At 41.9% G+C, this 27,674-nt stretch overlaps 1 protein-coding gene across 1 annotated transcript in view; it reads left to right on the plus strand.

Moving 5' to 3' along the window:
• Positions 1-27,674, plus strand: part of SETBP1 (SET binding protein 1) — a 187,166-nt gene that overhangs the window by 106,296 nt on the left and 53,196 nt on the right. The window lies entirely within an intron of this gene.

Consider the following 27,674-nt stretch of genomic DNA (forward strand, 5'->3'; position numbering starts at 1 on the left):
TAGTAGGCTGCATGCACTACACACATCCCATTTCCGGGGAACAGACCGATGGTACTCCCACTAGAGAAATGTGCAGGTACGACAGTGTCTGTTCCTGGCTGGAGTGGGAGGGGGGTGGAACATCCCAGTAGTGTAGGGGCAGATAGGGGGAGCAGCCTGGGTAAAGCTAGGAGCTCATTGGGTGCTGGTCACCTGAGCTCACACATAGAGGGAGTATATAAGGTGGGCACCATCTTAGATCAGGGTCAGTCAGTCAGTTGTCAGTCTGTGAGACGTCAGTCTGTCAGAGTGTAACCTGAGAAGCAGAGCGGAGGAGAAGAGAGAGAGAGACCCAGAGGCGCAGAGGGGACCCCAAGAGCCCATAAGAGAGCTAATAGGGTGAAGGGTCGGCAACAGGGTACCGGATCCCAAGCTGGCAGAGGCTACAGCACACCTTAGCCAGGAACCGGAGGTCGTGGGCAGGATCTGCCACGACCACCCACTAAATCCACCCGAAAGGCAGACCAAGAATAGGGTCAGGGAACCCAGAGACAAGGGTTTACCAACAGGAGGCCCGAGGGAGCCGGACTTAGGTGGATCCCTGGTGGGGAACGGCCAGAAGAAGGGAGAGACAGAAAGGAGCTCAGGACCACACTCCGGAGTTGCCTGGGAGTTGACAGAGTCCAGGACCTGGTGGACGCAGCACGGCTTGGGTGGTCACTGCTGTACACAGTGACCCGAGCAACACCAGTAAGTAAAACCCTGGAACTGCATTTTATGCCTCGGAGTCTCCTTGCTGCACCTTCACAACCACCATCCTCCACGGCTGACCCCCTGAGGCTATACCCCTCCCGTTGGGGGTTATACTACCTGAGCTGCACTCACATCAGCCTCAGTGGACCCTGCTGCAGCGGCGGCCGTATTGACCGCAAATCAACGGGTGGCGTAGTCGACACAAAGAACTAATAACATCTGTAGGACTGCCACACACTGAGCTTGACACCCTGGGCACGGACCGGGTCACAGCCACTCGGAGACTACAACCCCCATCTGATCCGGCTCCGGGTATCCCTAACAGCACTGGCCCAGGGGGCGCGTCATATGCGTAGAAACTCCACGTTAGTGACCAGTGCCAGTTAACTGCTCTAAAAGTCAATGAAATGGAAGCCTTAAAACTAGTTGGGTCACACTTAGAATACTGTGTTCAATTTTGGGCTCTAGTGAATAAGGACATAGCCAAACAAAGAGTATGCTTAGTTAAGGGAATGGTTGGACTGTAATATCAAGACATGTTGTCAAATTTAAGGTTATTCAATTTGGAAAAAATAAGTTTAGGGGTGATCTCATTACAGTGTACAAATATATGAAGGGACAGTACAGAGATCTTCTTGATGATCTTTTTACACCTAGGCTTGTAAAGATTACAAGGGGGTTTCCTCTGACTAAAGGAAAGAAAACCCCTATTTACACAGTTGAACATCTCAATGTGGGTGGAGTTTGTGTGATTTCAGCAGAAATGCCAAGCACCAGATTATCAGAAGAAAAGGGGCACCACTATTTACGGTGTTCTTTTTTTTTTTAGGGCTATGCTGATTGTTCACTACTCACTATGGCAATGCATAGTGTTTACGGTATCATAAGATCTCAGGTGATCACACGTGATATTATAGTGAGGGTATAGTCACATTTTGACATCTTTCCTCTCAAGGGCTGAGCTTGTGGTCTGAGGTGCTCTGTGGAATTGTTGGAGGAAGCAGGACTTGTGAACAGATGACGGGCAGATTGAATTTCACGAAGAATCTGATCAAAGGTCGTGGTGCGAGTTGGACAGCTGTGTACATGAATTTCGACATAGTCACCTCACCGCTCACTGTGTTACGAACAATGTAACAGAGATGCATGTAGTCAATTAGTTTGGTCAAGGGTTGTGTTACAAATTACACTGATACTGCAAATCACTCAACCACAGGGAATGGACCTCTCCACCAAACTAAAATTGTCAGGGTCAATCAGATGTAGGAAAATGCGAAATCCTGAAACAATATGCATTTAACAAAAAATTTAATCTGCAATAGATGGGATCTGAGTGGTGCTGGATTATCACATGCTCTGCATTGTCAGATGACTACTTCTTAAAATCAGGTTATATACTTGGAACTTGCACTTTGTAGCCTCCACCACCAAGGGGACTTCCCTCACTCATCGTCTCAAGGTCTTAGAGTGTTGTCTTCCTAGGATATCTGTCCTAGAGATCTAGACGTTGTGTGTAGCTGTTGGGTTCTTTATTGCCCTTCAACCTTGGTTCCCCTATTGGGGACCAATCCTAGGTTGGCGAAACCTGGATGGCAGTCAAGGTGGAAGGGTTTGACGCAGAGAGGGCTCAAATTATTGACTTTTGTTGTGATGTTCCGGTCTAAACCGTTTCGGGAGGATTGTTTGTGCCTCTTACGTTTGGGTTTTGCGAGTTTTTTTTTTTTTTTTTTTGTGTGGCACCTTTACTTTTTTTTTTTTATTATTTATTCATTTGATTGAAGATTGTCACATTCTCAATCTTTCAATATACGGTACAGACCAAAAGTTTGGACACACCTTCCCATTTAAAGATTTTTCTGGATTTTCATGACTATGAAAATTGTACATTCACACTGAAGGCTTCAAAGATATGAATTAACGCATGTGGAATTATATACTTAACAAAAAGTGTAAAACAACTGAAAATATGTCTTATATTCTAAGTTCTTCAAAGTAGCCACCTTTTGCTTTGATGACTGCTTTGCACACTCTTGGCATTCTCTTGATGAGCTTCAAGAGGTAGTCACCGGAAATGGTCTTCCAACAATCTTGAATGAGTTCCCAGAGATGCTTAGCACTTGTTGGCCCTTCTGCCTTCACTCTGCGGTCCAGCTCACCCCAAACCACCTCGATTGGAATCAGGTCTGGTGACTGTGGAGGCCAGGTCATCTGGCGTAGCACCCCATCACTCTACTACTTGGTCAAATAGCCCTTACACAGCCTGGAGGTGTGTTTGGGGTCATTGTCCTGTTGAAAAATAAATGATGGTCCAACTAAATGCAAACCGGATGGAATAGCATGCCGCTGCAAGATGCTGTGGTAGCCATGCTGGTTCAGTATGCCTTCAATTTTGAATAAATCCCCAACAGTGTCACCAGAAAAGCACCCCCACACTATCACACCTCCTCCATCATGCTTCATGGTGGGAACCAGGCATGTAGAGTCCATCCGTTCACCTGTTCTGTGTCGCACAAAGACACGGTGGTTGGAACCAAAGATCTCAAATTTGGACTCATCAGACCAAAGCACAGATTTCCACTGGTCTAATGTCCATTCTTTGTGTTCTTTAGCCCAAACAAGTCTCTTCTGCTTGTTGCCTGTCCTTAGCAGCGGTTTCCTAGCAGCTATTTTACCATGAAGGCCTGCTGCACAAAGTCTCCTCTTAACAGTTGTTGTAGAGATGTGTCTGCTGCTAGAACTCTGTGTGGCATTGACCTAGTTTCTTATCTGATCTGCTGTTAACCTGCGATTTCTGAGGCTGGTGACTCGGATAAACTTATCCTCTGAAGCAGAGGTGACTCTTGGTCTTCCTTTCCTGGGGCGGTCCTCATGTGAGCCAGTATCTTTGTAGCACTTGATGGTTTTTGCAACTGCACTTGGGGACACTTTCAAAGTTTTCCCAAGTTTTCGCACTGACTGACCTTCATTTCTTAAAGTAATGATGGCCACTCGTTTTTCTTTTCTTAGAATTTGTATTATGGCAAGAAAAAAGCAGCTAACAGTCTATTCACCAGACTTCTGCACAACACAACTGATGGTCCCAACCCCATTTATAAGGCAAGAAATCCCACTTATTAAACCTGACAGGGTACACCTGTGAAGTGAAAACCATTTCCGGTGACTACCTCTTGAAGCTCATCAAGAGAATGCCAAGAGTGTGCAAAGCAGTCATCAAAGCAAAAGGTGGCTACTTTGAAGAACCTAGAATATAAGACATATTTTCAGTTGTTTCACACTTTTTTGTGAAGTATATAATTCCACATGTGTTAATTCATAGTTTTGATGCCTTCAGTGTGAATGTACAATTTTCATAGTTATGAAAATACAGAAAAATCTTTAAATGAGAAGGTGTGTCCAAACTTTTGGTCTGTACTGTAAAAGGTGGGACCCCCATCGTAGGATTGGCACCTCAACTAACCGAAATCTGTCTCTGCTTCTTCCCAGACTGAGGGATGAAAAGGAGCTTCAGTTTGAGAACTAACACAAGGTTGACATGTTCTGGAACATTGGGCTGTAATGACAGTAACTTTTTTTTTTTTTTTTTTAACCCCTTCTGCTGTCAAGTGACTGGTATGTATTGCACAAGCAGCATGTAGGAAATACTTGGGTGAAACTCTCTCGAAGCTCCTATCAGTATGAACATTGCACTTGTTGCACAGTTTCAAAGGTATATAATTTTTGGTATTACTTATGTTGCAATTTAGTTTATTAGCCCCCCTCCAGGTGATAACAGATTGTTAGTACGCGGCCCTCCGTCAGATGTGCGGCCTAACTGGGAAGACGGGAAAGTTAATCGGTTTATGTTCGGTTTAGCCAGGACAACAGCTGCATGGAGCTTTTGTTTCATGTTTGGCAGAGTAGCTTCACACATGTACCCTACATGCTGAGGATGGCGGATAATAGTAACTGGCAACGAGCCCACGGGCTGATAATTTGTAACACGACAGCACAAGCAACACTTTGTTTCTCTCCTCCTAATTTATGATGTGCGCCACAGAGGTTGTCACCTAATGATCTCACCTCCCCTTTGTGAGGCTTAACGAAGAAACTCTCACGTTCGAGACAATTAACAGACCCCATTGGAAGGTCTTTGTTTTCGAGGCTGCTGCTCCATCTGAGGAGCTGCTCCTCAGAAATAATTTCATGATTGAACTGTTGCGTTCTTCTACATCTGTATGTGTTTAGAGGATATAAATTCGAATAAAATCCGTTTCAGAAATGCGCATCTCCATTTAAATTCTCATAGGAGTTCACTAGTCCACTCATGTCTTTTACTCCTCATCTTCAGAGCTGCATTCAGAATTCTGCTAATTTCCCAACGCCACAGTGCTGTGAAGTCACAAAGCTGAAAATTGGATATAAACTACAGCTGTTTTCAAAGCAGCTTTGGATGTGACTGGAGGACCATTTTTGCATTAGGACCTTCTAATTATGCCTCTGGTGGCATTTTTTGGCTGCCATGTGGCATACCTATAGGAGATACATAAATAATGTGCTCTTCACTGGCAGTCTCTGTGTAACTAACTGTATCCACAGTAGTGAGCTCCTTGTATTTTACTATGCTGCCATTGCTATAATTCAGTGTCGTGCCCTTACGGTTGACCCTGCGGAGGAGTCTCCAGCCTCTGATGTTTTATTTTTCATTTAGGAAACAAAATGACACTATTTGGTTACTGTACAAGTTGACCCCAAGTGCAGGTTACGAAAACCACAAAGAGCAATTTCTGTAAACTCCCACTCGCATAATAGTCCCCGGCAGGGCTCATGTTCCGATAAAGCGCACAGCTGGCTGGAGCTGCCGCTCATGAAAGTGAAAGGCTCTGGAAATGCTACTTACTATTTACAGAATCAGAGGAAGTCCCTAAAGCTCAGATATTGTATTCTCCCCCACCTACTCCAGTATAGCTCTCAACGGCACCCAGCTTTCCCAAATCCTGAACAATTGATGTTAATTCCACCCCCTTCTAGAACTCAATATATGGACTGTTATAACCCCTGCTAAAAATAGAATGGAGGCAACAACTACTGCCCATATATACAAAAATGTAACTCCCATAACACTGCTCCTATCTACAATACTATAATACTGCCTCTTATGTGCAAGAATATACGGTAACTACTATAAAACTGCTCCTATATGTAGGAATAAAACTGCTCCTATATGTGGGAATAAAACTGCTCCTATATGTGGGAATAAAACTGCTCCTATATGTGGGAATAAAACTGCTATAAACCTGTCTTTATGTAAATAATACTGCCTCCTAAATAAAAAAAAAACCTATACTACTCTCCTGTACAAGAATATAACTACTATAATATTGTTCCAATGAACAAGAATAGAGCTGTTTAAAATGTCCCCTGTGAACAAGAATATAATACTGCCCCTATATACAAGAATATAATTATAATGCTTCCTCCTTTTGTACAAAAATGTTACTGCTATAATACTTCCTTCTATATAGAATTACTATAATGCCCAATTCCAAAAAACATGTCTTTTGACACTTTAGCAATATAATATAATTGGGCAATAAAATGCAATAGTTTTCTAATTTGATCTACCGTATATTTACTTATAGGACTCTTGTTTAAATTTACCAGAGTTTTGTGCTGCAAAGAAAGTGTACCCCCCCCCCCCCAAGAGTAGAGAAGCCCACTTGTATTGTAATAGGCCATCTGTCATGGGGATTAAATTAGTGACGATACATTCCTAATCTGGTACAATTGGGCAGTTCATTAGAGGCTTCTGACTGGTCATCTATAAGGCAAAGCCATTCATTGTTAAGGTAATCTAATAGTTAAGTGTTTAGAATGAAGTTTTTTTGTGGTTTGCAACTGTCTGTGTGGAAATGGATTACTTCACATGAAGATCAAAGTTCAGGTATAGACATAGAGGCTGATAACACTGCTCCGAAAGTAAAGAATTATGACTACTTTATTACTGCCATTATATGTAAAAGAACATAACTACAGTATAATACTGCATCCTATGTACAAGAATAGAACTACTATAATACTGCCTCCTATGTACAAGAAAACTACTATAATCCTGCCTCCTGTGTACAAGAAAATAACTACTATAATACTGCTCCTATGTACAAGAAGATAACTACTATAACACTGCTCCCGACGTACAAAAATATTACTATATTACCGCCTTCTATGTAAAAGAAAATAACTACTATACTACTATCGATTATGTACTGGAATAGAATAGAACTACTATAATATTGCCCCCTATGTACAAGAATATAACTAATATAATAGTGCACCAGGGGCAACATGAATCAAACCTTGGCTGCTTTATTGCTGCTTCATTTCAGAAACAGTATACTTTGAAAACCTGGCCGGGTTCTAAGCGTTTCTGATTACTGCTCTGAGAATCTGAAGCAGGTCCAAGATGTCTTTTCTCCTTCCCGCTGCAATTGACTGACAGGTCTCTCCCTATACCCACGCAGGATAGATCTGTCATACATTGGGAGAAAGTAGAGAAGCCTAGGGGGCTCCCATTAGCCATCCAAGACATGTAGGCCTCAATTCATCAAGACTGGTGTTGTTCACACTTGGCTTGATGAGCAGACATGCTGGAGTCAGAGGCGCCTGATTCATTCAAAGACTCACACCTCTTAATGAATTAGGCATACTTGAAAAGTACCGTGCGCCGCACCACAAATTTTGCAGCAGTCAGTGACTGTCAGGTACATAAGAATTTAGGAAAGTTATGAAATGTTCTATAAATGTCTGTTCTGTGTTCCTGATCTAAGGATCTCTGCTTTTAGTTGAGATAAATCTGTTATTCACATTATGTACATGCTCAGTAGTGAGGTAGTGCTGTGGAGTCGGAAGTCAGTGAAATTGAGGAGTCGGTGGTTTGGCTTACCGACCCCACAGCCCTGGTTACAATGCCCTGTCGCCCACCTGCCGCACCCCAGCTTTGCCCAGTTTGGTGGAGCTTGTTGAAATTGGCATGAAAATACCAAAAGTCGCAATTTTTTTTTCTCCGCTCAAACTTGCTAAAAAATTGTACAGCTATTCAAATTGATTTACGCTAGAATTTTGTCATTTTGAATCGGGGCCATAGTCCCCGGCCGGATTTTTAAAGTTGGTTTCCTCTGAAACTCTGCAGCACTTCAGAGTGAAATATGCACAGCTGAAATAACGCAACCAGTGTCTGATTCATACTGCCAACATAAATCTGCTGTGAGGTTCACTTTAAGTGGTCTCACAACAGAGTTTGTGATTTGGTATTTGCTGTCACAATGTCATCTTATTTTGTTTCACATATGATTGACTATAAACCTTGACCATCGTACATTTATCACCAGTGTCAGATTGGGGATGCCAAGGGGCTGCCAGTAACCTTGACCTTAAGGGGCCCGCTCTTCAGCTAAATGTTAATATTACATTACGCTCATTGACAAAATTTGCTATGCTTCTATATAGTCATACACTGAGATGCTGCCCTTGTTTGTACATACTGAACTGTATTGTGTCATCTGCTGCTCTTATAAAGGGGTGGAGGGCCCTCTGGAGGATTGACCTGCTCCCCTGTAGGCTTGTCCAAGCTTGGCTTTCACACTTCACAGATTATGACAATCCCACATTCTGTCTCATCTTATTCGACTGGACTAATTGCGTATTGTATGTTTGTGCTTGTATATTTTCTAAAAAGTTATACCCTTCTGTTTCCTTTTTTGTGGTTACCAGCTGCTCTCCCTCTATCCTTTTGAGGCTGGATATGTAGTGTCAGTCATGGCGCACTATATTTTATGTTCCTTCTGTCCGTAGTGTTTGTTATTGATTTGCATTGTGAGCTGCCTGCCAGGCCCTCTGCTCAGTCGTTGGCACAAGCTGCTTACAAAGCACGCTGTTGTGGGTGCTGATAATAACTAGTGATCCCCCACCGCCCCCTCTACGTGGTTATGAGCCAGTGTTTATTACATGCAGTTGTAACTGCCAGCCTCAGTTATCATGGCCAGTTATATAGAGTCTGTGGTTTTTGTGCGTAACGGTTACTTAAGAAAACAATGCAATGCCTGATCACCTGGAATAAGACCCATTTCCATAGAAGTTTCCGCCTAGTGCTCTTGGTGGTGTGTGTTTTATATCTGCGTGCAAATCGTTTGTGTACATAGCAACAAGAAATAAGGAATATGCACTTGGCAAATCCTAATCTATTACAGTCCATGGGCAAATTTGACACATGAGACCATTTTTATGAGATGCCATAAAGCAAAAAAGAGCTGTTCCTCCTCCTAAAAGAAAATTTGTAATAGTATGTGTGTATACAGTGGGGGAAAGAAGTATTTGATCCCTTGCTGTTTTTGTAAGTTTGCCCACTGACAAAGACATGAACAGTCTATAATTTTAAGGGTAGGTTAATTTTAACATTGAGAGATAGAATATCCCCCAAAAAATCAAGAAAATCATTGTATTAATTTAGATACCTTTTTTGGCATTTTGCAGTGAAAAATAAGTATTTGATACTTATATTTGGCAAAACCCTTGTTGGCAAGCACAGCAGTCAGACTTTTTTTGTAGTTCATGATGAGGGTTGCGCACATGTCAGGAGGAATTTTGGTCCACTCCTCTTTGCAGATCATCTCTAAATCATTCAGATTTTGAGGCTGTTGCTTGGCAACTCAGAGCTTCAACTCCCTCCATAAGTTTTCTATGGGATTAAGGTTTGGAGACTGGCTTGGCCACTCCCTGACCTTACTGTGCTTCTTGTTGATCCACTCATTTGTTGCCTTGGCTGTATGTTTTGGGTCATTGTCTTGCTGGAAGACCCAGCCACAATCCATCTTCAATGCTCTTACTGAGGGAAGGAGGTTGTTGGCCAAAATCTCGTGATACATGATCCCATCCATCTTCCCTTCAGTACGGTGCAGTCGTCATGTCCCCTTTGCAGAAAAGCATCCACAAAATGTTTCCCCCACCATGCTTCACGGTTGGGACAGTTTTCTTAGGGTTGTACTCATCCTTCTTTTTCCTCCAAATACGGCGAGTTGAGTTAATGCCTAAGAGCTCAATTTTTGTCTCATCTGACCACAGCACCTGCTCCCAATAACTCACAGAATCATCCAGGTGTTCATTGGTAAACTTCAGATGGGCCTGCACATGTGTCTTCTTGAGCAGGGGGACCTTGCTGGCACTTCAGGATTTTAAACCGTTAAGGCGTAATGTGTTACCAATAGTTTTCTTGGTGACTGTGGTCCCAGCTGCCGTGAGATCATTAACAAGTTTCCCCTGTGTAGTTTTAGGCTAATATATCACCTTTCTCGTGATCAAGGATACCCCACAAGGTGAGATTTTTCATGGTGCCCCAGATCGATGTCGCTTGACAGTCCTTTTGTATTTCTTCCATTTTTTTACTATTGCACCAACAGTTGTCTCCTTCTCACCCAGCATCTTACTTATGGTTTTGTAGCCCATTCCAGCTTTGTGCAGGTCTATGATCTTGTCCCTGACATCCTTAGAAAAGCTCTTTGGTCTTGCCCATGTTGTAGAGGTTAGAGTTTGACTTATTAATTGAGTCTGTGGAAAGGAGTCTTTTATACAGATTGACTATGTAAGACAGCTGTCTTTTAATGCAGGTAACGAGTTGATTAGGAGCGTCTAACATGTCTGTAGGAGCCAGAACTCATAATGGTTTGTAGGGGATCAAATACTTATTTCTCACTGCAAAATGCAAAAACAAATTATTTAACTTATACAATGTGATTTTCTTGATTTATTTTTTTTGGATATTCTATCTCTCAATGTTAAAATTAACCTACCCTTAAAATTATAGACTGTCCAGGTCTTTGTCAGTGGGCAAACTTACGAAAACAGCAAGGGATCAAATACTTTTCCCCCCACTCATCTAAAAAAAAATAAAGGAAACACTTAAACAATAGAATATAACTCCAAGTGAATCAAACTACTGTGAAATCAAACTGTCCACTTAGGAAGCAACACTAATTGACAATCAATTTCACATGCTGTTGTGCAAATGGAATCAACAATACATGGAAATTATTGCCAATTATCAAGACACCCTCAATAAAGGAGTGGTTCTGCAGGTGGAGACCACAGACCACATCTCAGTACCAATGCTTTCTGGCTGATGTTTTGGTCACGTTTGAATATTGGTTGTGCTTTCACATTTGTGGTAGCATGAGACGGACTCTACAACCCACAGAAGTTGCTCAGGTAGTGCAGCTCATCCAGGATGGCACATCAATGCGAGCTGTGGCAAGAAGGTTTGCTGTGTCTGTCAGCGTAGTGTCCAGAGGCTGGAGGCGCTACCATGAGACCGGCCAGTACACCAGGAGATGTGGAGGGGGCCGTAGGAGGGTAACAACCCAGCAGCAGGACCGCTACCTCTGCCTTTGTGCAAGGAGGAACAGGAGGAGCACTGCCAGAGCCCTGCAACATGACCTCCAGCAGGCCACAAATGTGCATGTGTCTGCACAAACGGTTAGAAACCGACTCCATGAGAGTGGTATGAGGGCCCAACGTCCACAGATGGGGGTTGTGCTCACAGCCCAACACCGTGCAGGACGCTTTCCATTTGCCACAGAACACCAGGATTGGCAAAGTCGCCACTGGCGCCCTATGCTCTTTACAGATGAAAGTAGGTTCAGAGTGAGCACATGTGACACATGACTCGCCCAGGGGGATATGGGGGACTCGGTACCCGGGCCTTTAGCTTCTTGGGATGTCACGGCGGTCGGCTCCTGGGCCCGTACCCTGGGGTCACTCTTAAAAAGGGGTGGTTGCTTGAAGTGATGATAAACTGTTTTGTCTCGTGACGCCACCTGTGGTTCCTGGTAATGGGTACCAGCGCTGCTGCAGACCTCCAGGAGTGATGGAATGGCAGCTGAGATGTTTCTGCTCCCCACAGGCAGAGCGGGCCCCGGGGCAGGGTTGATGGAAGGGATGCAGGTGAGAGGTGGCCCAGCCGGGTCAGGTGAGAATAACAGGCACGAACACAGGGGATTTGCTTCAGTACCTTTACTAGTGTAAATGGCAGGTATGGTCCAGGGTACTTAGTTGTAAGGGTGCACTTCTGGACTCTCCCCAGGGAGCGGGTAGTAGGCCTCCTGATCCGTTTCTTCCTCTCTCTCTCTGAAGCTCCTGACCAGCCTGGTACTAGGCCTAGCTTCTGTACGGTTTCACTCTCACCTGTCTGCTTGGTAGTAAGAACTTTTCTCTGGCTACCATTATCCCTGGACGCTGGGGCCTTCGTGGTTCCTAGTTCTGTAGATGATTGTAGCTTCAGGTTGACCAGGGGTCTTGAATCCTCCTGGTATACCGGTTATTCCTACTGGGCGTAGAGGACCCTGTAGGCGCGGACCCGGTGTCCGGCTTGTGTTCTGGGGTGAGCTTAAGATGCTCCTCTGCCCCCTTAACTCCTCTCTCCTTGCCTCCGGACATGCTCTAGGCCCTCAGGCTTCAGCACGTGCTTAGGCCTTTGCTTGCCCTCAGCACAGCAGCTCAACAGGTGCTGCCTCTTTACTGATCTCAAGTGCCAGCACACTCTCCCTACCTAACTCCACCTTCCAGTATATATATCCCTAACAGGGCTCCCTCTGGTGGTATGAGGTGGAAGGGTGGAGGTGTCTGTGTGTAGTAAGGGCCTCTTGTGGAGAAGTCCGTCCATTCACCCTTTTGGGTCCTGTGGTACCTGTGTGTAGCAGGGTGCCACAGACGTGACAGAGTCTGGAGACGCCGTGGAAAGTGATCTGCCTGCTACATCCTTCAGCATGACCGGTTTGGCAGTGGGTCAGTAATGGTGTGGGGTGGCATATCTTTGGAGGGCCGCACAGCCCTACATGTGCTTGCCAGAGGTAGCCTGACTGCCATTAGGTACCGAGATGAGATCCTCAGACCCCTTGTGAGACTATATGCTGGTGAAGTTGGCCCTGCGTACCTCCTAATGCAGGACAATGCCAGACCTCTTGTTGCTGTAGTGTGTCAGCAGTTCCTGCAAGATGAAGGCATTGAAGCTATGGACTGGCCCGCCCGTTCCCCAGACCTGAATCCGATTGAGCACATCTGGGACATCATGTCTCGCTCCATCCACCAACGTCACTTTGCACCATAGACTGTCCAGGAGTTTAGCGGATGCTTTAGTCCAGGTCTGGGAGGAGATCCCATAGACCATCTGCAACCTCATCAGGAGCATGGCCAGGTGTTGTAGGGAGGTCAACAGGCACGTGGAGGCCACACACAATACTGAACCTCATTTTGACTTGTTTTAAGGACATTACATCAAAGTTGGATCAGCCTGTAGTGTGTTTTTCCACTTTAATTTTGGGGGTTACTCAAAATCCAGACGTCAACGGATAGTACGGGTTGACACGGTTGTACCCTCGGACTGCAGGGCAGCTTGAACTTGTTTGGATGTTAGTCGAGGTTCTTTATCCACCATCAGCACAATCTTGCGTTGAAATCTCTCGTCAATTTTTCTTTTCCGTCCACATCTAGGGAGGTTAGCCACAGTGCCATAGGCTTTAAACTTCTTGATGACACTGCGCACGGAAGACACAGGAACATTCAGGTCTTTGGAGATGGACTTGTAGCCTTGAGATTGCTCATGCTTCCTCACAATTTGGTTTCTCAAGTCCTCAAAGTTCTTTGGTCTTTTTTCTTTTCTCCATGCTCAATGTGGTACACACAAGGACACAGGACAGAGGTTGAGTCAACTTTAATCCATGTTAACTGGCTGCAAGTGTGATTTAGTTATTGCCAACACCTGTTAGGTGCCACAGGTAAGTTACAGGTGCTGTTAATTACACGAATTAGAGAAGCATCACATGATTTTTCAATGGGTGCCAATACTTTTGTCCACCCCCTTTTTTTTAGGTTTGGTGTGGAATTATATCCAATTTGGCTTTAGGACAATTCTTTTTGCATTTTTTTTCATTGAAGACAAATTAAATGAAGAGAATAATACCAAAGAATTTGTGATTGCAATCATTTTCAGGAAGAAACTGAGTATTATCTGACAGAATTGCAGGGGTGCCAATACTTTTGGCCAGCACTGTATATCTATCTCTACCGATATACTTGTTTACTATGCTACAATGCTACCTCAGCGGTCTCGTATTGTACTTTTTTCAGGTCTGAGATTGGCTGCAGCCATCACGTGGGTAAATGGGCATGTCATTGCTACAGCACAGAAAACATAACTGTTGGCAAAGATCAGAGCAGCATAAAGCCCTTTGAATAAATGGTGTGCCAAACTGTGAAGGATGTGTAATTGTATATTTCTGCCGGTCGCTGACATTTATTACTCATAAAAGGTTGTTCCTATTGGTTATATTTATACAGTATCCTGTGGATGTTCCAGAAATGTATGATAGATTTGGGATCTCTCGAAAGTCTGACCCAATCGGTGTCACGGTCAGGGGAAAGGTAGCTGCTTCTACACAGATCTCGTTATTCATTTCTCCAAGAGCTCCAAAAAGCTGCAAGCAAATGGGACCCAAATTGATGCATTTAAAGCATTTATTCAGGCTATGCCAAGTATAAAGGATTGGAGTTCCCCTTTAATATCTTATTTGTGTGTATGTATGTATGTGTGTATATGTATGTATGTGTATATATATGTATGTGTGTATATATATGTATGTGTGTATATATATGTATGTGTGTATATTACATTATGTAATATATATTAAAACCTTTCCAAAAAAAAAAAAAACACTTTGAGACCTCTTCATCCAGACTATATTTCCTATGACAGGTTTTCAATACCATCGTATTGGCTGCAGACCACCCTCCTGCAGGACCACCTTTTAATGCTCCATCGAGTGATTTAGTCAGAGGTCTGCCTGTATTCATGTGATATTAAGGATCTTGTATCTAAAAGCCGAGGTTAGAAGAATCTGCTCCTTTTTTTTAGGTTTTATCGATTTTTTTTTTTTTTTTTTTTTTTTTTTTTTCCAGCAAAAAACAGGTATCTTTAGTGTGTGTTTGGAAGGGTGGAACCCTCTCCCCTCCGCCCCGTCAGTCCATTACTACCCCCTCCCTCGCTCCCTCCTCTCCTTTTCTATGGAGCAAAGACAAAAATCTGTTCTTGTGCCAAGAAAAAGCTGCTGCAACTTGATAATGAAAGCACGAATATCGTGAAGCAAGACTGTATGTGAGAGCGAGGGGACGTGCAAGAACTGAAGATGGTGATGGAGGCCGCTGCTTGTTTTGCTGCTCTTGTGAATTTAATTAAAAACCTCCTGTGACTGTTACATTACCGTATACGCCTGTGTTCAATGTATATTCAGCAGAGCCGGGTTTACAATAATGCCATAGCTTTCAACTGCTACTTAAAATGGTGCAATAGGTCCACATGAAACCTTTATGGAAGTGTAAAGCTGTCGCAGAACCAGGACAAGATGGAGTAGACTAGTTTGGGTTGTGCTAATGAACACATTTGACTGTAGTAGATTAATTTCTTGGAGTGGTCCAAGTGGCTTGTTTCTCAAAAACCTTTTTTGGATTTTTTTAGGTTCTTCTCCCCTTCACTGATGTCTATGGTGGTATAACAGTGTATGTTGTCTAGTGACAAGTTCAACTTTGTCTCCTCTGAAAAAGGATAGGATAGACATTGTTGACGAGGGTTTTTTCCTTTTGAAGACCTGCAGGGTGTGCTTGGCAAGTGATGCCTTCAGTTGTCGTTGACCTTTCCTTCATGAGGAACATGGGAGCTCATTTTGTTATGATCGGTCTATTTTGGAGTTAATTTGTCAGGGCAGAGCCTCTGAAGCCATGGTCCAGTGGGTTGTGTTAATCTGCCAGCCTCTTAGGAATATATGGCCGGCTTGTGGATGAATCTCATTAAGATATTGTGTATCTTCCTTCTCAGGCCGTAAATTATAATGATCCCTTGGATAAATGTTCTGTGGTCAAACTAAAGAGAAACTGCTCCTGAATATGCAATGAGGACTACGGTTAGAACAATGTACTTTGATTTAACTACTATAATACTGCCCCCTATTTACAAGAATATAACTACTATAATACTGCTCCTATGTACAAGAATATAACTACTATGATACTGCCTTCTATGTACAAGAATATAACTACTATGATACTGCCTTCTATGTACAAGAATATAACTACTATGATACTGTCCCCTATGTACAAGAATATAACTACTATAATACTGCCTCCTATGTACAAGAATATAACTACTAAAATACTGACCCCTATGTACAAGAATATAACTTTTACTTGGGCATAACTTTATAGTAGTTATCTGCTGTAAGATTACATTGTGATCTGAACTTTATATACCATCAGGTTATAATATAGGACTATAAGAAGACAGGAGTGGCGCTGGCTCCTGGTGTCTGTAGGATAATGTGTAGAAAGTCTTGTGATTCATAATCAGCTCTCTCATCCTATAAACTATATCTGTTTTTTATGACTTTCTTGTGCTTTGTGGCCATACAAAGCTTCAATATCTCCTGGCCGCTCATTATACGTTGGACGTTTGTGTATTGCTGTTTTATCGATCTGTACTGCCGTAATGATGCCAGCAGGCAAGAAAAGGCCAAGCTTGCAAGAACGCCGCTGCTGCTTGTAGAACATTTAGTTTGGAAGTTGCTACGGGTCAGACCTGCCTATAATAACTGTAATTCTCCCATGCACAAATTGGTCGAAAATGTCTTCTGGGAGACTGGTAGGAAATAAACATTGTGCGGTATAAAAGACTACACGGTAGAACGGCTCCAGGGTCAGAGTCTACCTGAGCGTGGGAGGTTACCTCTAGATGACGCTACTCAAAGCCAAATGAAATGAATCAAGACAAATTGGTTAGAATTTACAATTTTTGGAATTTTTCGGGGGAAATTTTTTACTCCCTTTTTACCCAATTTTTGCCCTTTTAATATCACAGTATGTCACAAGTGTTCCTTTGTGTGGATGGCAGAAGCAAGGCCCTTGTATGGCCAAGTGAGGAGGTCAACAGGAAGCTGTCAACACCCCTCGGCCTCATTGGTTGCTCCAACCTCATTTTTCGGCATCTAGGTCATCATTTTCCTGTATTTCAGGGACGCTGGTGTGATAAACAAGAGCAAATTCTTTGTGGGATTAAAGGATTAAGATCTGAAAGGTGATTCAAACTCTTCTCCAAAGTGAAAAACACAGATCAGAGGAGAAATCCTGCATTTCGGTCTTTTGGGCAATTTGTTTTCCCCTTTAATTAAAGAATGTGATCGAGTAATACTCTTGGGGATTAGATGTTTAACATTAATGGGGTGGGGGGTGTTGTAACCTAATGAGTGCAGAATGTGTAAAAAGAGCACTTTAAAATATTTTTATTTGGTTGAGGATGAGCTTTTTTGTTTTGGAATCTTTTGGATCCTATAAGTTTGATTAATTTTTGTTTGTTGATGGCATTAAAAAAAAAAAAAAGGGGGCAAAATTCCATCACCATGCCAAAAATAGGATTTTTGTCATTTATGGAAAATACTCAGTGGATTAATGTAGAAAGAGATGATTTCAGCACAAAATGACTGTTCAAACAAAGCACAGGCGCTTGGTGTCCCTTGGTGTGGCCAAGATGTCCAATACATTTTTCCCACAATACTTGTTTTACACCTTTCTCCATTCTCCTCTGCCTCCTGTAAAGGCAGAGCTGTCAATCAAGGAGGAGGAGATAATTAGTCAAGAAGGTACACTAAACTGCTCGGTACACACCGAGGATGAAGCAAGCGCTTGTGCTTGGTTTGAACAGTCATTTTGTGCTTACAGATCTTTTATACTTGATATTTCGTTTTGAACACCAGTCTAGGCGGTACTGGGTTTTTTTTTTTTTTTTTGGGTGGACATGTTTGTCAGGCGATGAACCTGGGGAAAAGCTATGCAAATCCTGGACAGTTGCTAATTTGCATACTCATTGAAGTGAATAATGAAACTATGCAATAGTTTCCTAAGCCATTTTAGTGTCAACATCTGCCTGTTAAAATGTTATCATATATCTTATAATCAGTGGGCAGGACGTTGTAATATATTTTTTGTTTTAGTGTAGACCAAAGATAAAGGGGGGAGGCTCCTGCTGCAGCCAGTTGTCTTACAGCCAGACACAGGATGCTGAGGAGAGAAGACAAGGCTGAGCTAAGGAGATTTGTTAGGATATCCTTCTTTTTTCCTTTTTTTATTTTTTTTTGTTCTGTAGAGTTTTTAAAGTGAATTTGACTAAACTGCAACACCAGATATCACCTATGGGAAGATAAGGCACTGTTCCTACAAAAGCAAACCACCTTTTCTAGTCCTTGAGAACTCCTTTAAATTGGGTTGTCTGGAGTGATGGGCACATGATCGCAAGTATGTGATTTTGCATACATGCGGTCACCTGCCAACTAGATGGATGCGGCTTCGCTTAATGGAAGTATATTGAGCAAGGCTGGAAAAGTCTAGTCTGAATGTGGCGGGGAAGTATGCAAATCACACACTTGTGGTCACCTGATCACCCGTTCTCAGCGCCGATGTAAAGACTTGTAGCTCAAGACCGGACAGCCCCTGTAAGCCACTTCTTTCTCCTTTTTGTATAGCCCAAGGAATGGCTTGAGCAGTCATGATGACATTTGCATTGACTCGCAGTGACAGGTCTTGTGTTTTTTCGACTGGCCTTGCCAACCTACAACAAATCCCGTGCCTTAATTGCAGAGTAAGACTTATTAGTTACACTCCCAATCAATCAACGCAAGTTAAAACCTGCAGATCGCAGGCCAGATACTATAAAAAGCTCCACTTGTCTGTACGCAGAATGCAAAAACAGGCTGACGTTTGGGGGGAAAAATGGCAATGCCTTATAAAGTAACTGGATATCGTGTGTCCTGCTCCAGTCTCCTCCGGCTGGCAATGCTCTGCATTAATCATTTAGTGTTTAGCTAAGGACATGACTTGCATACAGGCCTTCCCCTTTGCTCCTGCACTACAAAGTAGATTACTTTGCTGAAACGAGACAGGGCTATTGATTTACACTTCCCTTATCGACTATTCCCCAGTAGCAATGAAAATAGCTGTGATATCCAAACACAAACACTGGATCCCAGCGCGTTTCCAGCCCTGCTAAATGATGAGCCTGCAGGAGAAAGGCCCCGAGCGTTGTCCGCACGTTAACTCTTCACTGGTTTTGCTGAATTTCGTTTTCTGTGTTTGTCTTCGGCATAAATATTAACCCCTTATAATACGGCTTTCAATGATTGCACATATTTAGTTTACAGATCAATGATCAGATTAGAGTATTTAAAACACTGTTAGTTGAAGGGAATCTGTCACCAAGATTTTGCTTTCTCATTTGAGTGCAGCATAATGTAGGAAAAGAGACCCTGATTACAGCCATGTATCACTTAGTTTACTGGGTGCAACAGTTGTGATACGATCAGAGTTTTTAGATTTAGTATGAAGCAGAGCTCAGAAAGCTAGCCCCGCCCACACCAGGCTCTCTATGCACATTGTCTATTGATAGTGAGCTGCTAATCAGTGCTGGGGGCGTGGTTGGACAAGTAGGCACACTGTCACCAGTTTGGGCAGTGTTTAATCTCCTGCTGATAATTCACTCATTGTATTGAAACAGCACACAGCCTAATAAGTGACACATCGCAGAAATCAGTATCTCAGCCCTTACCTCATGCTGCCCTCAGATTACAAAAGCAAAAACCTGCTGACTGATTCCCTTTAAGGCTGACTACAATAATTAGATAACTGGTGGCAAACTGGCGTTCTGACCATCATGATCTCTAAAACGAAAGCCTAGGCATGTTCGGTTTGGCTGTGCATGCATGTGTTCAGAATTGAAAAAAAGTATCTGATGGTAGAACAAAAGTTTCTCATGTTATCACCCAGATGCCCAAATAGATTGTCAGCCATACATGCTAATCTTTGTGGGACTGGACAACCATTTAAAGTGTATGGGGACCTCACAACTTTCCAACGAAGGCATTATATTAGATGGTAGGTTGGTCTTGCCAAAGTTGGCAGATTTAGCTGTGGCCAGCTTGAGCTTCTGTTTAGGTTACGTTTTCCATGAGCATGAAGTACAATGGCCCTGATTCATCAAGATTGGTGTGTACAATGCTGGTCTTGATGAGGAGACCTGTTTGAGTCAGATGGTCCTGACTCATTACGAGATGCATTCCTTCTTGTGAATCGGGCACGTCTGAAAAGTGGCGTGCACCTCCATGCGTCTCGTCACAAATCTTACTCCAGGTGTAATATTCTGGAATAAGTAATACCACCGCTCATCTTGAATTAGATGAGTTGTATTGTTATGCTCCTGTTCTACCCCAGCTGTACCCATTTAAGTAGAGCTGGGCTAAACTGTCATGGAAACACCAAAAGTTGTCAAATTTGAGATACTCAAATTTTTCGACTTTAAGCATTTTACAACAGATTTCTGGCAAAAACATTTTGATGAATCGAAGCCGATGTATTCACCTATAGGTAACACAAAACCTGCCGTAAAAAAAAAAATTTTTTACCCAAATGTGCAACATACAACTTTTAACAAAAATGGTATATAAACAGACTTGTACATGGTCATTCTTGGCATCTGTCATCTCCCATGTGTTGTCATTGTTCTGTATAAAGCTCTGTAAATCTTGACCAATTTTTGGGCCAGGTATAAAGAGGTTTGTTCAAACAGATTTGGATAAATTAAGGATTTTACCAACTTGCATAAAAAAAGAAACATTAAATATCATAATAAATGGAGGGAAGACGCAAGCCAACAATGCAATCTCCATTACTGCTCCAAGAAAAATAATCCAACAGGGTAGTGTTTCGTGTGTAAGTCTTGAACCTTTCTCAGGATCTGAACCTATAATATACCTGTGATGACAACATGCTGGAGCAGTAAACCAGATTGCCCCACTTGCAGTTATCTTTCATTTTTAGGATTTTGATTCAAGCACTAGCACTTAACTCCCGGAGTATAAAGTTGCTGCTTTCTGTTCCAATTTATCAAATGCCACTAAAGGCAAAAATAATGAAAAATCTCACAATATTGAACTAAGCTATCACTTTAAGAACCATTTGGGGAGGTGTACAGTACTTTGACAATATAAATGTCTAATAAAGCCCCCATAGACTTTAATTGATGGTTTCATTCAGTTGTCAAAACAGTCGTAATGTTCCTAAAGGCAGATAAATAGCACAAACATGTCCTGGCAAAGTCGTCCTAACAAAGCCGCATTCATGGGACTTGTGTAAGAGGGGATTTTCCAAAACCGCACTTGTAAAGGGCACATCGGCTAAACACGGCAGCGCTCTCCTGATTATTAGGAAACAATATTCATATTGTGCTGTTATCTCTGGTCGTGGTGACTGGCTGAGAACAGGAAATGAGAGCCCGATGCCAGGGACGAAGGGGAACTTTCCTAAATTGTAGTAAGCTGAAGTCTGTACAATATCTACTCTTCGTAGGGCTAACCTAGCAGAGGAGATGCTTTAGAAATGCATTTTTGAATTCACTGTATAAAGTAGGGTGACTCCACCAATTTTTAAAGAGTTTTTCCACTTTCAGGAAAATGGACACCAAACATTGTAAAAAGCCTAAAATAACAAACCGAGCAGGTGCTGGTCCTCCCCTGGTCTAGTGCCGGATCTGCGCCGCTGCTCGAGCCTCCATGCTTTGGCTGCAGCGATGACGTCACGTCAACAGAGTGCACCACCACTGTAGACCATAACAGAGCTCAGCAGCTGTGCCAAGGTAGACAACATGAGTTGCTGAGCTACGTGTTTGAAGTGACATCACTGGTGCAGTCAAAACATTGGGATGCGAGCAGCTGTAGGGGATCCAGCACTGCACCAGTGAAGGGTGAGTACCCCATGTTGTAGGGTCTGTGTGGGGGGAACCATTAAAATATTTCTCATCACTCATTCATTTATTCTAACCTAGACAGATTTCCTCTCTCTCCAACATGGGTACCATAATAGATGGATGGATATAGAGAGATGGATATATAGACGGGGGCTCTCACCCTTTCTCCTGGCATCCTCTGCTGACACTGCAGTGTTCAGTTAAAGCCTGCATACACGTTGGATACCTGTTGGTAGAGTGACCATTAGGCCGACCACTTTCTCTCCCGACTCCCTAGATATAGGATTGCTTGGCAAAGCACCCCTGTGTTCTCTGTGTTAGTGCCACTGCTAAACTCCATTAGTAGTGTCTTATCGGAGGAGGACAAAAGGATCTGTCCTTGAAAATTAAACAGACTGGATCCCATACTCCCTTGACAACTTATGTCTGAGGAGATTTCGGGCGGCTCCCATAAATATTAAATCCATTTTGGACGAATTTAGTCTAATTTGTACTGGTGCCTTTTTCACTCTCTTGTTACTTTTGAAGCTTACTCAACCATTGGCAACATAAATTTTGGGGGACCTCGGTGGGTCTGTATATTGGGTTAGATATCATTCAGTTTACTTTAAACCCCACTTTTAGGTTTCCTAAATTTTTATGAGGCAGTGGACTCAATATTGCTACGATGCCTTATTAGGACACCACTGATGTCCCATAAGCCACTACAAGATACATTCCTTCTCATGTTACTCATGTAGGTAATCGCTAAAGATGACCATTTCTACTACTGCCCATCTGCATTTTTTATGGAATCACAGGATATGGGACTCAAAATGATGGGCAGGTTTGTTCGGTCTAAACCATTGCCTATGATTACTATTATCTCTTCCAGGAGGTCACATTTTCTACAAGCGTCTAGTTTCCCCGAGGGTTCTTCTGCATCCATTTTATTTTTTTTGTTTCCGAATACTGGATGATGTCACATTGATTTCACCTTGAAGCCTGTCATCGGGAAGTAGATAACAGTGGCTATATTGCTTTATCTTCCATCAACTGTTATGAACTGTGAGCCGAGGAGATAAGAACCTAATGCTTTGATGTGATATCAACCCTTACAAACCACAAAACAAACAGATATTTCAGCTGTGATTCTATGCGGCCTTTGCCATGTGCGAGGCCAAGATAGAGGTTCACGTGGAGTGGAGGATCCTCATCACCCCATGTGATGAAATCCCCATTCACTCGCAGTTATCTCTTTCCATTCACCCATCTGTTTTTGAGCTCCAGTGGTTCTGGAAATGAAATATGGAAATGATATATATATTTTAAATAAGAGTTCAAAATGGCTGTTTTATAGGTTCTTATAATCGTTCTTATGGTAATTGTATATACCAACATTTATGCATCCGTTGTATCCCTGTGTGTTTGGATTTTAGGCTTTTCATGGCTGGTCTTTGCAATATTCCAAAATGAATTTCCATATGCCAAAGTGTATGTGTTTTTTTTTTTTGTTTTTTTGTATTTTCTCTTTTTTTCTCCTATATTTTTTTTTTACTTTCTACTGGTTTTGTTCCATTTTTTTTTCCTCTATATAAAAAAAAAACAAAAAAAAAACTTTACTGATTGAGTTTGTGCTTTTTTTAAAAAATGATCTCTACTTGGATAGCGTGCAGTAATTAACCCACAGAAGCCTTCAATGATGCACCGTTTTTCAACTTTTAGGATGATTAGAATATGAAAATGAAGGGCACAATGGTGCAGATGTTTTAAAATCACAGCAGACAGCAATTAGTGACATGAGAGCCAGCTGCTTATCTCTCCAGATAAAGCCTCTTAATAGGGAATTACACTGGCGGAGCCATTAAGGCAGATGGATCTGCAAATGATTTAAAGAGGGGGCGTCGCAGAATTAACTTTGATTCGTGAGGAAACAGGAGATTCTTTAAAAAAAAAAAAGTCTGTATATGTATATATCTGTGTACATACTTTGTGTGTGTGTATATATGTATGTTGGTGTATGTGTTTGTGTATGTGTGTGTAAAATGTACTTGTGTGTAACATATATAAGTATTTGTGTGTATTTATACATACACATACACACACATGTATATATATTATTGAGTTTCTGGTCTTGGCTTTTATACGAAGTCATGTGACAAGGCTCGGTAAAAGGTCGATATTGACTTTTAGGATTGTTACTTCCTGTAGGTGGCACTAGAGTTTTAGTCCTCTTCCTCTCTGAAGAGACAATTTGTATATATACACACAAATATATGTATGTGTGTATATATATATATGTGTATATATATATATATATATATATATATATATATATATATATATATATATATATATATATATATATATATATATATATATATATATATATATATATATATATACGGTAGATTAATATATATTACACACACACGCCCTTGAAATTGTCCCAGAGAATGAAGTATTTCTCCCAGAAAATTATTGCAATTACACATTGTTATGCACAACGTTTCGGTTCTGAGGTATGAACCTTTCTCAAGCTTGACAAAGGCTCTTTGGAGCTGAAACGTTGCTTTTTTTTTTTTTTTTTTTTTACATGGCAAATTGTAAAAGTTTGCTTGTTTTTATATATATTTTTTCTTACTGTACTATAGTGTGCAGCCGGCTTTTTTTGTACATGTGTGTACATTTGTTTATTTTATTTTTTCACGGTTTTATTGTTTTTAGTTAAACCCAGAGTATAAATCTATTGTTTTTTCAAGGTTTTTTTTTTTTGTTTTTCATATCACATTTTGAGCCCATAGTTTCCCATTTAAAGGGGTTTCCCAGGTTTGGGATGAAGGTTTACATCCACTCTGTGACTACAGACTTTCGAATCCTCACAATGCGCTCACCGTGCACTGTTGGGTTTCTCCGGTGCTGACTAGACGTGCTTGGTCCCTCTCAATTCACTTGTATTGAATGAGACAACGCACTTCTGGTCGGTATGTGGCTGGAAGTATGCTAATCACCTACTTGTAATCACTTGACCGCCTGCTCTCACCTCTGGCATCAGAGAATCCTGACAGCGTTTTTGGTGCACGTGCTGTGAGGATTCAAAAGTCTACAGTACTATAGAGTAACTGCATACACATTGGAGAGCTATCAGCCAGATGTCTATATGAGCTCCTGTGTCCTCCATGTAAGAGTCGCAGCCAGACTCCTGACAACGTCTTATCCCTGTGTCAAACAAAAGTCTGTTGAAATTCAATAGGTTGGATTCTCCTCTCACGTCATCATCTGTTGGGGTAGAGTCGGGAGGCCCCCATACACATTAGATGGTCTGCCAATCACACTGTTTCCCTAATTGTTAGAGGGGCATTTAGGTATATCCGTGATGCCTCAAAGGATATCTCACACTGTTGTTCTAGAAAAGCAAGTCACCACCCAATTTTTCTTCTCATTCTTGGAATAGAATGTAACATGGAACCCTTTCCTTTTTAAGGACCTGTGTACATGAGATAAGTTATCAGGATGGACAGACCTCCTAGTGTGTGTGTGTGTGTGTGTGTGTTGCCTCCTAGTTCTCCTCTTGGGAGAGAAGGATCTGGCAATTGGAACTTTAATGGCTAAACTTTTCCCGAAGGAGTCTGGTAGCAGTTCTCTCATAGAGAACAGAGGAATGTTTGGCCGAATGGGTCCTGCATATGAGGTAGACGAGAGGGAGAGATGTGAGTCAAGCGATCGTTTTGGCTGGTAGCTTTCTATTGTGTGTGGCCAACTTTACTGCACTTGCCAGTTCTGTTTTCTAGAGGGACCGGTTTACCTTTTTTTTTTCTAGCCCCTTTATTTTACTCACTTATGTGTTGCCATTTATTCCACAGCGCTTTATAGACATTATTGGCACTGTCTGGGGCTCACTTTCCACATTCCCTATCAGTATGTCTTTGGAGTGTTGGAGAAAACCGGAGAAAAACATACCCCACGCAAACACAAGAACATACAAACTCCTTGCAGATGTCATCCTTGGTGGGATTTGAACCCAGGACCCTAGAGCTGTAAGGCTGTAGTGCTGACCACTGAGCCATCATGCTACCCGCTTTCTATTCATTTAGACTGCTAGATTTTAGGGCTCGTTCAGATGAGTATATTATACAGATATGAGCTGTCCTTGTGCACCTTGGACCGCACATGGAGAACACACACACACCCATAATAGCTAATGTGTCAGTGCACATGGCCGATTATCCACACGGACCAACGATCTGCATGGAAAAAAAATATCACAGTATGGACAATTTTTGTCCAATTTATGTAAAAGACCAATGCATGTTAGCAGCAGGCACCTCCTGCCCTCGTCTGATATGCAAAAGGTCACACTTAGACAGTCACATGTGTAATTTGCGTACATGTCTGGCCTATTTTTTTCATATGGCCATCTGATCTTGACCTGAAGCAGTTCTTAAGAATTTATTTATGGTTTTCATGCACATAATTTAATGTAAGCTATTTTTTGTTGGGATTCCAAAGCTATCTCACAAAAAAAGCATAAAAGCCATCAAGACGAGGTGTATCCACCAGGACAGTCCTATGCGGTCTCTAGTATTAAAACCTTACCATGTGTTAAAGATCTCAAGGTGGGCACAGCAGGACTTGTCCAAACTGAGACACCCATCTGACACACATGACCGGCCTGTTTTTTTGATTTGGCTGTCTGAACCCAACCTAAAGCAGTTCTTGAGAATTTATTGCTGGTTCTCATGCACATAACTTAATCTAAGCTTTTTTTTTTTTTTTTGGTTGGGATCCCAAAGTAAAATTTTGGTTTATCCTTAAGTTCAGGTTTACCATATATGATTAAGAGTAGAACGTTAAAACCATTGAAGTCGTATCTTTACGGGACACTATGCACCCAAGTCTCAATCGAGGAAGATTTTTTTCCAAGATTATAAATCTGTAGCTACTTTGCCTTCTCCAGCTCCATAACTTGAGTAAATTAACCGATCCGCCAAATGACTTAGTTTTTATGAGTGCAAAATATAAAGACGTATTAAAATCTGTGTTAGCGTCGTCCTAGAGATTAATTGCAGCAGTATATAATAGGTTAAATCTGTGTGATTAATACTTATCATCTTTAATTAGACAGCAATAATTACTTTTCAACTGTGCCTATAAATCTGTAAGGGGACTTAGAACTGAGAAGAACTTGGTCGTGTCTCGGGTGGCATGTAATATGAGCAAGAAGCCTGCGACCTGCTGGGATTTTTATCTCTTGTAATCTGTTATCGAGTGCTAAATATGTTTCCTTCTGAAAAATTAAAGTAGATTCTGAAATTAAAATATTGACCAAAGGGATTGTAGGGTTCGAAACCAAACTTCTTGTATTTGAGTGTACTGTCTTGTTCTCTCCATACGGACTATGAAGCTTTGATATATATCAGTAATTTCTACCTGCACAAATTTAAACTCGGACGATCCTTGGGCCAAGACAGGACATGTCAGCCGTTGAGTTGCCTGGCTAACATTCCCTTTTTTAACAATTCTTGTGCAAATGTCTTAAAATCGTGCCCTTTCTCTATTATTTCTCCTAGCAAAACGTATGCATAAATCAACAACTGGGTGTTACTATTATATTTGTTACTTGGGCATGTTCCTACAATGTCCAATTAGCGGTGACCATGTAAGTTTGTGCAGAAACCAACCGCGTTAACAAGGAAAATGGAAACATCTAATTGTTAATTTATTCATATATTTCCAGGAGGAACCTCTGTAGCAACATTTGAAAGTCTTAGGAAAAGGTACCCCAGAATTCTTCAGAAAGGTTGAGACTTTAAAAAAAAAAAAAAAAATGAAATTCGGCTTATCCTGATTTCTGATGTGGCAGACAATATGGCTGCCCTTAAAGCTTCTACAAGATTGATTTCTAGCCTGAAGGATCATAATCGCTTCTTTACGAACTTGCAGCCATATTGCTCATCATCCAGTTTTCAGAAAATTTGGCATGAATTGTTAACAGCTTTCATAATTTCACATAAAAAGTACTGATACATTTGAAGTCAGGGCACCAGAAAGATATATAGTAATAAACGACGTAATAATTTTGCTAAAGTAATGTGTTCTAGCATCCTTG

Source organism: Phyllobates terribilis, unplaced genomic scaffold (genome assembly GCF_046119375.1).
Source record: "Phyllobates terribilis strain yellow unplaced genomic scaffold, ASM4611937v1 Scaffold_1__5_contigs__length_1240528914, whole genome shotgun sequence".
NCBI lineage: Eukaryota > Metazoa > Chordata > Amphibia > Anura > Dendrobatidae > Phyllobates > Phyllobates terribilis.